Raw genomic sequence first — 12,998 nt, forward strand, 5'->3', positions numbered from 1 at the left:
TTAAAAGAAAAACTCAAATCCTTCCCGGTTTTGGTTTTCGTTTTTGGTTTGTTTTGTTTGGGTTTGGTTTTTTTTTTTTTTTTTCCTAATTCATTAAAAGAGAGGAGGCATTAAAACTACAGTAATTCCAGTCAGTCAAATGGTTTAAAAATAAGAAATCACACTTTTTCTAGAGACTAATCTTTTTCATTAAAAGTGTTCCTTTTCTGCTTTCAAAATATTTTTTAGGCACTAGCAGATTTCCACTTTACTATCTCTTTGAATGCATAAAGAATTGTCAAATGTAGTACAAAAAACATCAAGTGATATGCTATTTCAAAAAGTCTTCCGAAAACAAATTACAATTATTGTTTAGGACACTGGATAAGAAAAAAGCAAAATAGAGTAGAAAGAAAACACAACAGTGTTGGGGCTGCTTCTATCATTAATGGAGTTTTATGATATTTCCTAATATAAGTGAAGTTGATCATTAATCCTCTTTCCCCCCCTCCCAGAATCTTCAGATTTATTTGTCAAAACAAACTTTTCACACAATCACAAACAAAGCTTTCACCGCTGATATTTCTCAGTTTCAAAATAGAACTGTCGCAGAGAGAGAAAACAGCTTCTCTAAAATAACATGTAGGTTAGGAGGAGGAGGGGCTTTTCACAAAGTAGTGAAAAAGCAAAGAGCGCCCAGCTCTTCACATGTCAGGTTACACGGCAATATGCCAGCTGTTATTCATGGAGAAATACATACTTTCAGTGAGCATTTATTCACAAAGGAAACAACAAGGTCCACCCTATCGACAAGATATAAAAGAACATATTCCAAGGTAATCTCCTACCAATACCTACTTCTATAGTCTCAACCTCTACCTCCATGCTTGATGTTTGTCTTGAAGAGAATGAGATGTTTTCCACCTACTTTTTTGGGGAAAAGTAGGTGGGGGGGATAGAGGGGGAAGGAATGAAGAAATATACCATCCTGGTCTACCAGAAACTCATGTTGCCATTTTTCCTCCCTATAACATCTAAAGGAGCAGAAACCACAATCCTAGCCTATACTTAGTGCTTGAATTACAAGCGTTAGTCAAATGATTAGACAGTAATCCAACTGCATTGGTGAGTATCAAGATGGACCAGCTTCATCTCCTATTTCAGTTGCATTATTCAGTGCTTGACATGTTTTTACTACTAAAATAAATTAGTACTACTGGCTTGCCATGCTTCATAACACTCTCAGTTCATTATCACACGGTTGTGACAGGTACAACAGGGGGAAAAAAAAACACCAACTGATTTACTATTGGTAAAGTAATTTGAAATATATTTATAACCACTGCTATGATAAAAAATGATCCTCCAAGTTACAGGGACAAAGCACAATATTCAATATATAACTGTTCTTCAGATAATAGGCTATTTTTGGACTAGGCAGTTCAAAGTTACAGTATGTCTCCTGTTCCACCCTCATCCAATCTACTGAAATACAACTGATTAGAAATCCATCAGTCATAGAATCATAGAATGGTTTAGGTTGGAAAGGACCTTGAAGATCATTGAGTTCCAGCCCCCCTGCCATAGGCAGGGACACCTCCCACCAGACCAGGTTGCCCAAGGCCACGTCCAGCCTGGCCTTGAACACCTCCAGGGATGGGGCCTCAACAACCTCTCTGGGCAACCTGTGCCAGTGCCTTACCACCCGCACAGTGAAAAACTTCTTCCTAATGTTCAATCTGAACCTGCCCTCTTCCAGTTTAAAGCCATTCGCCCTCATCCTATCACTACATGCCCGAGTAAAAAGTCCTTCCCCAGCTCTCCTGTAGGCCCCCTTTAGGTACTGGAAGGCCGCAATAAGATCTCCCCGGAGCCTTCTCTTCTCCAAGCTGAACAGCCCCAACTCTTTCAGCCTCTCCCCACAGGAGAGGTTCTCTAGCCCTCGGATCATCCTCGTGACCCTCCTCTGGACATGCTCCAGCTGGTCCATGTCCTTATGCTGGGGACTCCAGAGCTGGATGCAGTACTGCAGGTGAGGGTCTCACGAGAGTGGAGTAGAGGGGCAGAATCACCTCCTTGGACCTGCTTGGCCACACTTCTTTTGATGCAGCCCAGGATACGGTTGGCCTTCTGGGCTGCGATCACACATTGCTGGCTCATGTTGAGCTTCTCGTCAATCAGCACCCCCGGGTCCTTCTCCTCAGGGCTGCTCTCCAGCCATTCCCCGCCGAGCCTGTATTTGTGCTTGGGATTGCCCCGACCCAGATGTAGGACCTTGCACTTGGCCTTCTTGAACTGCATGAGGTTGGCTTGGGCCCACCTCTGCAGCCTGTCCAGGCCCCTCTGGATGGCATCCCTCCCCTCCAGTGTGTCTACCTCGCCACACAGCTTGGTATCATCAGCAAACTTGCTGAGGGTAAAGTCAGATCAGATTAGAATTACAGAGCATATATTCTACCAGAAAAGTCACACATCAGAAAGCCACCAGATTTCAACACAAGTTCAGACCCAACCCAAGACTCTGCACCAGTTGGTACCACTGCATCTCATAAGTCACCCAGTCCCTGACCAAGTATTAGAGCAAACAAAAGGTCTAGTCCTCATTATATAAAAAAGCCAACCACCATACAAAGCCTATACATCTATTTAGGGTGGCAGATGAAATACTTTGAGGCTGTATTTTTGTTTACTAAACTGTGCCTTTAAAAATAAAACCAAACAACATTGTGTACTTGTATCTGTGGTTGCTTGTTTGTAAATGTGTGATGCCAAGAGGATTATGTTTTACTTACAGAAATATAAACTATCCATCTTAACTTCTTCGGTTTTTTTTTTTTAGAAGCTACGTGCCATTTTCCATACCATCTATTGTTATCTATAATATTATGTGTATAGAGACAGATACGTACTTGTGTAGAGTATTACTTACATAGCCTCCTCTGAATGGAGACTATGTTTTGCTCCTATCCAAGGAGCAAAAGTGGTAAAAAAGACAAAGTTCTATATTTTAACTACATAGCTAACTTCTTCCCAGCAACCTCAGTTCCAGTTGAGTTAAGCTGGAACAGACTGGACTTCAGAAGTGTAGCTACTGCCTAATAACACTAATGCATATTTTCTGTGGAGCACTGACAGCACAGCTAGTTCGTCGAGTCTTCTTATTTGTTTCTTTCACTGCCTGAAGAGATAATGTACACACAATACAACCAAATTACCATTTATCTGCATGTTAGGGTATTACTTGTATAATAGGAAGAAAACCTGAGAGGATGCCACTTTTTGCCACTTCCACAGGCTATATAAGTTTCAGCTGGACACTCTTGATAAGGATTGAGAGGCATGGAAATATCGTATTTCCACAGGAAGGTACAGCAGTGTTAGTTCTGCAATGAAGCTTTTTTTTCCCACGAGACAAAGAGCTGCATCTGCTATTACTACAGTGAGAGCATTAATAAGACGCAAGTCTATCAAACAGCTACAGAAAAGAATACCCCAAAATGTATTTAAAAATAAAGGCATTTTAGAAAAGTTTACATTGATTAAGTATTCTGTGTACTTACAACTTGATCATACTGCCTCAATCCTCTAATTCTTGGACATAAACTAAGACAGTTTATTCCTCAAATAACATTTTTTGTTTTGGTTTTATGAAAGAAAGACATAAATCAGACCTTTGCTTTTCTAAACTTAAGTAGTTAGGTATAATTTCCTGTCATTTGCACTTTCAGACACCTTCCAGAACCAAAATAATAATGTTTTTTTAAGATACATAGGCACAGTGGTGAAGAAATGCTTCCGACTATTTTAGGGTTCAAAGTTTTACTTATTAAAAAGTAATACTGCCCATTTAATTACACAGAAAACAATTTCCATTTAATTGTTACCTTGTGACTTCACACATCCTTAATACTACATAATTGTGATTAATGCATAAGTTATCTGTATGAGCAGTAGTCACTGACGTAGTTGCATTTAATTATTTCTGCAATTTTGACCTAACCCAAGTATGTGATATTAGACTATGGCAAAGTTTTTAATTAAAACAGAAAATCCTATTTCCAAAAGGCAGCCCATAAGCTAGATGGAGTAGCCTAAGAGATGCTTGGAATCACAGAATCATAGAACGGTTAGAGTTGGAAGGGACCTTAAAGACCATCCAGTTCCAACCCCCTGCCATGGGGACACACACCTCCCACCAGCCCAGGCTGCTCAAAGCCCCGTCCCACCTGGCCTTGAACGCCTCCAGGGATGGGGGAGCCACAGCTTCCCTGGGCAACCTGTCTCACCACCTTAATCGTAAGCAATTTTCTTCCTTGTATCCAATCTAAGTCTCCCCTCTTTCAGTTTAAAGCCATTGCCCCTGATAAACAGACTTTCTCCGTCTTTTTTGTAAATCACATGCTGAAAAGCAGCAATAAGGTCCTTACTTATACTATTGCTATTCTGCCTTAGATCCCATCTACTATTATTCACAGTATAACAACTTAGACCTCCCCTGAATCCCACAGCCAGCCTCTATATGCACTAGCAGTGCTGGTGTACACTCCCCAGCGAAGAAGGAAGGATCCTATTTGTATACTAACATGGCTCTGCATTGTATAACTTTACTGTAAATAAACAAATGTAACTGCAGCTGTCAAAAACTAATGCAAACTCTTCTTTTCTCTCATTCATACATCCCTCTCTATTTTGAGTCTAGCCAGCACTATTTTCAGCATTTCATATGTACAGATATTACATGTTACGCTGCCTATGAGTATCACTGAATGCAGAAAAGTGCAGATTGACACCATAGTTTCAATCTAGGCAGAAGTAGAATTGTTGGATAGAAGTGCTGCACAGTCAGAATTGATGTAGCTGAAATGAGGGTGAACACTTCTAATAAATTTTTACATTCTTTCATTATTTTCAAAATATCACCACATTCCTACCACCGAGCTTTGGACAATTGCATTTCATTATTTTTGACAGAACTTTAAGACAAAAAAAAAATTTAATTGCTTATTAAGTTTTCTGAATACTGTTAATATAGACAATATAGAAAAGCTTGTCTACACATCATAATTCCCAGGAATAATAAAAAAAAAAAAAAAAACTTAAACAAAATGCTGCTGTGAGACCTTGAGAGGATTGACCTACAGTCTGCTGCAATGCTGCGAGCAATCATGCTACTCAAGCTGTTCAAATTAGGCTCTTCCTACTGTGACAGCAGTTCCAGGGTGCATGCATGACTGAACTTTCAGAATTAATGTTTTTTTGTTGTTGTGGGTTTTGTGTTTTTTTTTTTTTTGTTTGTTTGTTTTTTTTTTTTTTAATGTGGACCATTTGGAAACAACTAGGACTTAAGAATTCACTATGCATCATTTTTTCCACAATCCTACATGTGACCAGTTGAGCTTGGAACAAGAGTGCATCTGTATTTATAATCTTCTATTAACTTGACTAACACTTTTTACAATAACTATACAATATTAAGGAAACTTTCTGGACATCAAATTAAGCTGAATAGCTCAGAAGTTGACCAGCTCACACGGGAGGAAAAATAAAGCATCTTTTAGTAGTCCTGTCTGGGATCAGAGAGCAATTTCTCACCTGTGATATTTAACATATACCACCTAAGCCCATTTTCTCTTTATTTCCCCCAACGAACCAGTAATAACATACAATCCCAATGGAAGCAAATTGTGGAATGGTGACATTTATACAGGTTGGTTTTGTAGGACCATAATGTAACATATTGTAGATGCATCCCAGAGCTGGAAGGAAACCCTGAAAGGACAAAATTCTGACTGGAGTAGGACGCAACAAGAACCAATGCCTAATTTGCCGACACATTTGGATATCCAGCTGTCTGAAACTAGTGGACAGTACGGCTATGATTCAATTAGGCAACCTAAAGCTATTTTGGGAATTCCCGCTCAACTTCCAGATTTCACTGTAGAAAAATACACACCTCTTCTAAGCGTTATGCCATCTGCCAGCCCTACATTAATTACTTGAATATCATGGGCAATCTAATTTTAATAATTACCTCTTTTTAAGCACTCAGACACATTATTGATATCTCAATAGTATTTCTTTCTTTGTCAATCTGGCTGTTATTGCCTGCCTCTTCACTCCCCCAATAGTAATTTTTAGTCTGTGTAGCAGCATGATCAAGTTGTGAGGACAGCCTGTGCTTCTTTCACCTCTGCAATAACTTTCCCTTCAGGCAACCCTCCCAAAATTTCTTACAAGTCTCACTCAACTGCTGATCCTTTTTGGAGCAGTCAAAACTCTAAAGGGCATCCTCAACCACCCCAGACCAAGTAACTAAACATAACATAACTAAAGCACTATCTATAAATTTGTTAAACATCCTCACATCAAAGCTTTCCTCCTGAAACAAAAGTTTTGGCATTCAAACCTGAAATCTACTGTTTGATTTGGCGCAAGGACAACCTGACTAGTGCAGTATTACGTGAGTTAGTTTCATGCTAAAGTCCTTAGAGTAAAACACAGGCAGAAAAGCTGCAGTTGTCCTAATAGTCATATTCCTGCCAATGCAATTGATGAGATCTGCGATTTCCACCAGGCTACTTGTTCAAACAACAGCTAACATCTGCTCACCCTTTTAGCACCATTAGTAATTTTTGTAGCTGAAACTGAGTTCACTTTGTCACCGTGACCTGAATTTGGGTTGGAGACTGTCAGGGTCACTGAAACTGAATGTGCTAGACAGCTGTGACTGTAGAAAGAAAGAAAGAAAATGACACTTTTGCACAATCATTTTTCAAATGAGACACTCTTATTTTGGGTGAATACATAAAAGTGTGTAAATTGATCAATAAAAAAGTCACAAGTCTAATATCAGCTCAGAGACACGTAGCTGCCTTGTACAAAACTGAGTTGTACTTTGGATTTTGACTGATAGGTTAATCTCTTCTAGTGACTGTCAAGTCTACAATAAGTTACTCATTAAAGTGCGATCATAGCATGGTTAGAGTGGGAAGGGACCTTAAAGCTCATCCAGTTCCAACCCCCCCCACCGCCCTGGGCAGGGACACCTCCCCCCAGCCCAGGTTGCTCCAAGCCCCGTCCCACCTGGCCTTGAACACCTCCAGGGATGGGGCAGCCACAGCTTCTTTGAGCAGCCTGGGCCAGGGGCTCACCACCCTCACAGGAAGGAATTTCTTCCTAATATCTAAATCCCCCCTCTTTCAGTTTAAAACCATCACCCCTCACTCTATCACTAAACTCCCTGATAAGAAGTCCCTCCCCATCTTTCCTGTAGGCCCCTTTAGGTACTGTGACCTTATACCTCAGAATATTGTGTCTACTTATTAATTTTTATGCACTAACATAAGTGGAAAGGCAAACATCCCAAGCTTACCCAGTACAGAAAAAAAAAAAGTATCTTTAAAATTATCTTACTCATTTCTTCTTCACCCCCTTACTCCCCCCCTAAAAAATATCAAGGAAAAACCAAAAAGTTTCCAAGCAAAAGCTATGCAGTCCACCATAAGGAAGAAAAACGCCTTGATATAGCTCACCTGTCTGAACTACTGCAGCACTAAAACCCTTATCTTCATACCCTCAGTTTTTTTGTGTTTTTTTTTTTTTTTTTATTGCTATTTGGTTGGGGTTTTGTTTTTGTTGTTTGTTTTTGTTTTGTTTTGTTTTTTTCCTCCTGATAACACAACTTCACTCTAAGTTAAATAACTGGCTTCCCTTGTGGAAGAAAACTGCAGCCAAACCTACCCACCCTGTTAGGAGGTGGTCAGCTTTGATCTGCCAAGACCAGGAGTGCAGCAGGAGCGTTTCACATACTTCTCAGATGTACAAACCACCTCTGGAGCCTCAGCACTGCTGCTCCAGTGAATCTGCAGTGCTGAGGATCTGGGAAGACTACGGAATATCACACAGGCGGGCCCTACCTCCCTAGCTCGCCTTGGGCTACCAGCATGCCCTGAGCCAGTTCTGGCAGCTCAGGTTAATGCATGAACTCATTAAGCTGCAGTTTATATGCCCTTGAGTCCTCCAATTATGTCTTCTGCTCTGTACAGACAGAAGAGTTGATTACAAGTCCCGTTTGTTCACACAGAAATTAAATTGGCTTTGTCAGCCCCCCCAACACTATTGTACCTCTGGAACCAGCCTTACCTTGCTCCGTTTCTGACAAACAATAAAGGCAAGAATAACAAATACCGCTCAGGTGGCGACAGATGAGGTCTAGCTTCATTCAACAATGTTCTGGCACTAAGCAGTATTTTACAAACAGCTTGTGGTCCCAAGAAGGGTCACCACCTTTTAAAGAAAAAAAAAAAAAAAAACAAAACCACACAACCAAACAAACCAACCAACCCAAAACAGACTGTGCATATTCAAAGGTGGCAAGAAACCCAAATCAGATGGCCTTTCTATGGACAAGGAAAGCTAGAAGTTCACTTTCATTCCTGCTTAATTTCTTCTGTAATTCTGCCTCTTCCTTTTTAATATTTTTTTCTGCTAAACACAATACCTAGAAAGGGTATTTTGCAACAGCTTGGGATTCACAGGAGCCCATTAGCACCTTGCTGGCCACTGCGGGTCTTCAGTAGAGCATACACCCGTTGACAGACTTTGTTCATATCTTCCAACAGGAATAGGAGACTAAGAAATTGCTTACACAACACATAGTATTTTCTGTTTGCATGGGAACAAGACACAAAATGAAATGTACGTTATTCAGAAAAATCAAACATTTAAGTACATCTTATTCTACTAGATGTGACTGCCCTGCCCATCAGATCAATACAATTTAATTTTTTACCTATTTCTTTTTAGGACCACATCAAAGAATAAAAAAAAAACCACACACACAAAAACAACCCTCAGCAATTACAGGCGTAACAGAACAGCGCAAGCCAAGAGCACATTAAAAACTTTTCAATCGAAGCATATTCAAGCAAAAGGCGATCTGCATTTCATTAATTTACTCCTTAGCAAGTCAGAGGGGATTAAAGTGCTTGATTCCACCATCTATAAACAATATCTTACTCATATTGGTGATAGCTTAGTCCCTATAGCATACCACTTCAGTTCTCGCCGACCACACTTCAACACCCCAGAGAGTTTACACTGCCGCACTGCACAAGGTTGAGTCTCACTGAGAAATACCCTTTCTACAGGAATAATCCCACCAAGACAAACTTATGGCTTTGTTTATATGGATGTAAATATGTCAGGCTGGATTCTCAGCTTCTGTGAAATCATTATGTCTGCACAACCTCACAGCTCTTCAGAGCTTGTTCCTGCTATGACACACCTGGTTACCAGGTGTTAGACAAAGGATCATAGATAAGCGAGACAACTTCTGGCCAAACCCAGAATTCTTAATCCCCTGAGAAAGTCTTCATGCATATATATGCTTCAGTGAGGAAGTTAACATGACACACAATGAGATTTGTAAAGTAACCAGGTCAGGCTATCAATCACTTCGTAGAGAAGAATGGCTGGAGAAGCGCGAGCACAGCAAAGCTCCAAGTCACTAACTTAGGGGAATACCAAAATTTTTTAGCAACATGAATTAAAGTATCATTAATGTTTCGTTACTGCTATCTACTTTTTAATCTTTAAAGCAGATTCCCAAACAGTGGTATCTCAAAAACTCCCAGAACTAGACCCGAGAAGGGAAAGCCATGCAACAGAGAGCTCAAACACAGTTTAAGAATGAAATGCGAGAGATCAGAGAACATCCCCTAGGGACTTAATCAGCCGTAGCAACACCCATGAAAGTACAGTTTATGAATAGTCAAATTCAGTCTACACCTTTGAAACTATAGTTTTATTTGCTTACTTCCAACAGCTGAAAATCCTGGGCAGGGCAGGGTTACTGTGGGTAACCGAGCTGTTCAGAAGTTTGTATTAAAAAAAAAAAAAAAAAGCAGCCTCCTAAAAATGCTGTAACATTTATACATAAAGCATTAGAAACCTTGCCGAGTTAGAGATCACTTTTCTTCATCATTGCTTTCCTCCCTATCTATCTGTAGTGTTTAAGGATTAATCGTAGTTATAGCTCAAACCACAAATCCCAAACTTGACTTCAGACTTCTCACCAGCAGTCGTTACAGAATACGACAGCCAAAGATCATTGAGGGCTTCTCTCCGCTTGGCCCACTGGCTAGCATGGTAGCAAAGGAGATAACAGGCTCCGACATTGGAGACGCAGAGGCTTTGGAAGGAGGCCAGACATTCCAGTGGCAATTTTGAACATGCCAAAAACACGCTCAGCCTTGCAAAGGCAGGGTCTGACACACTGGATGCTGGACAGCAGTAGGAAAAAAGGAACTACTTTTTTTTTTTCCTTAAAAGAAGGAGCTTTACCAATACTCAAGGTTACCACGTCAGAAGAAAACGGTAAACTAAGTGTCCTTAGTCAAATTTTCTGAGCTGATTAGAAGAGTTAGAATATCTTGTTATTCTAAGCCTCATTTTTAAATTTTTTTAAGATTTTTTTTATGATTTGGAGGACTCCACACCAAATCAAGATCTATTCCCAGACTGGTACTTTTACTTTAAAATTACTATGCCAAACTTGTTATTCTTTTAAGTGTATAGGCAAATTATCAAACTTTGCCCTAAACACATATAATACTTTAATTACAAAGGGACCTGGTCATAAAGACCTCACATGAGAATCTAATTTGTTGGGGAGAAATAAAGGAAGATTTTTTTTCTGTTTGTTTTAAACTTGTCTGACATGAAAGTTATTTTACAATTTTAAAAGTCACTGTTTCACAAATAATCATTACTGCGCATATATTCCTTTTGTGAATCCAGAGTATTTGAAACTACAGTGCTGGAATCTGTTTTTAGAAAACTTTATGACAGTCATAACAGTCCTGTTAAAGTGAGCGATGGGAGGGAGGTTCAGTAGGCAGCTAGAGATGGAATACACCATTCCCTGGTGCTGCAGTCCATGGACTTCTGGAAAGTTTCTCAGCAGAATATGAGGAATTAACTTCACTAAGTGCCCTTGAGAAGGGAAAAAGGAGGAGTGGGGCAGTGGGAGCTCCTTGAGCACAGAGGATCATTTAGACTTGCTCTCCCATGAATCTCTGAGTTCAGATAAACCAGAGTTTTGTCTGTCTCTATATAGAGAGATATGTAAGATATAATATTAATGTGTCATTCTTAGCTGCTTCTCCCTACTACAGTTAACTGAAAAACAATAAATACAAGGCCAGAGACACAGAGCTGAAACAAACAAAAAGAAAAAACAACACACAAACACACAGCACAGGCCTGAAGAAATTGAAATTTTAAAGGCTATTTAACACCTCTCCCTCCGATACTTTGCTGCTGAAATAATTCTTTATTTGTATCTAGATGAAAAATATGTGTATCCTTTGAGTGGGCTGACCACCAAAATAGAGTAAAGTCACGTAGGCAGCTACTAAATATCCAGTAAGAAGGGAGTTTGTTGTAAAAAGGAAAAAAAAAAAAAAAAAAAAAAAAAGACTGAGAGCACCAGGACCCAAGTTTTGCTGTCATAAAATCTCTTCATAAACAAAAATTTCCCACAGTGTAGGTAACAAGCCATCACTACCAAAGCAGCCGGTGGTTTAAGTTCCCCCACTCCCACCCCCATCATTAACTTTAGCTTACAATGGAGTCTCCCTGGTGAGCTCTGAGAAAAAAAGAAGAATTTGTAATAATTTAAAGTATTTAATCTCACTGTTTGGATTGCTCATCCTCTCACTTTCTAAGCGTACCTTTCAAACTGAACAAATTTTGAGGAAGCTGTTGAATATCTGTGTTCACATTCATTTGGAAGTCATCTTCAGGGTTGGTAGTTCACAGCTGTTCCATGGAACAGTTAGACCAGCTGAATAAGATCACATTAATACTTTTCTAAGGTTAAAAAAAGCCTTTTCTCCCATAACATTGCAACAGGACACTGCTATATACCCTCTCTTTCTGAGAGGAGACAGAAAGGCCATCAGTTTGGGGGCTGTGCGAGTGCAAATGTGCAAAATCAGTGCTTTGAACTTCCCAAATTTGGTACGTGTAACAGAAGTCTACTACATAAGAAGCAGTATGAGAGTGAAATCATGAAACCAGGCACCCGAGGTAGCAGTACCACAATACTTTGTATACAAACAACTGCACTAATGAAAGTGAAACAATAGTTGTCATTATCTACAAACAGCCTGGCTAAATAGTTCTTTCTGGGGTTTTCCTATTCATAACAATAATATCTATTATTTCCTATGGATATGAATGAAATTTCCACTTTCCTTTAGGATTACTATATTTAACAGAATGTTTTCATATTTAATACTATTCCAATCACTATAAAACAGATTTGGAAGAAGCAATATAAAAAAACTTATTAAAAAATTGGCAAAAGCAACCTAAAGAACTCACTGCAATTCTCCGCATGACCCTTTTAATGAAAGGCTAACAACAATATAGCCAAAGCTGTAAAAGATGTATTAGAAAAATAAGAAATCTGATTAAACCCAGACTTTAGAAGAAAGGTTGAGAGCATTCTCTTGACAGGGAGGAAATCTGTATGGACTCCAACTTTAAAGAAAAGGTTGAGAGCATCCTAGGAGTGCATACTTATGACTTGTACCAAAAACCAGTATGTTACCTATTGTGTTGTTACGTATGCTATTTGGATGCTGCCACAAATCAGAGCAGCAAGTATATAACTAATACAATGCCAAGGGATTAAAGACTTGTATAAGTGATTTTTTGTTGTTTGATAGCATTATTACTTAACTGATCTTACAGCCACATCTTTAAGACCTCAATGACAGAAATGTCAATATTTGGTTTATGTTCATAAATACACTTAGAGTTGTGTTCTTTCCTTAATAACCTTTCATTGAACAGGCATAACCACCACATACTTATTCTATACAGCCATAGCTAGGGTGAAGTCAAGGGTTCTCAGAGTCCTGCTTGGGAGGAACAGTACTGTGTAAATGGAAAGTGGGCTTTTAATAGCTCATATGACTGGTTAATGAGTGACATTACAATAAGTCTGC

Source organism: Vanellus vanellus (genome assembly GCF_965231255.1).
Source record: "Vanellus vanellus genome assembly, chromosome: 4".
Taxonomy (NCBI): domain Eukaryota; kingdom Metazoa; phylum Chordata; class Aves; order Charadriiformes; family Charadriidae; genus Vanellus; species Vanellus vanellus.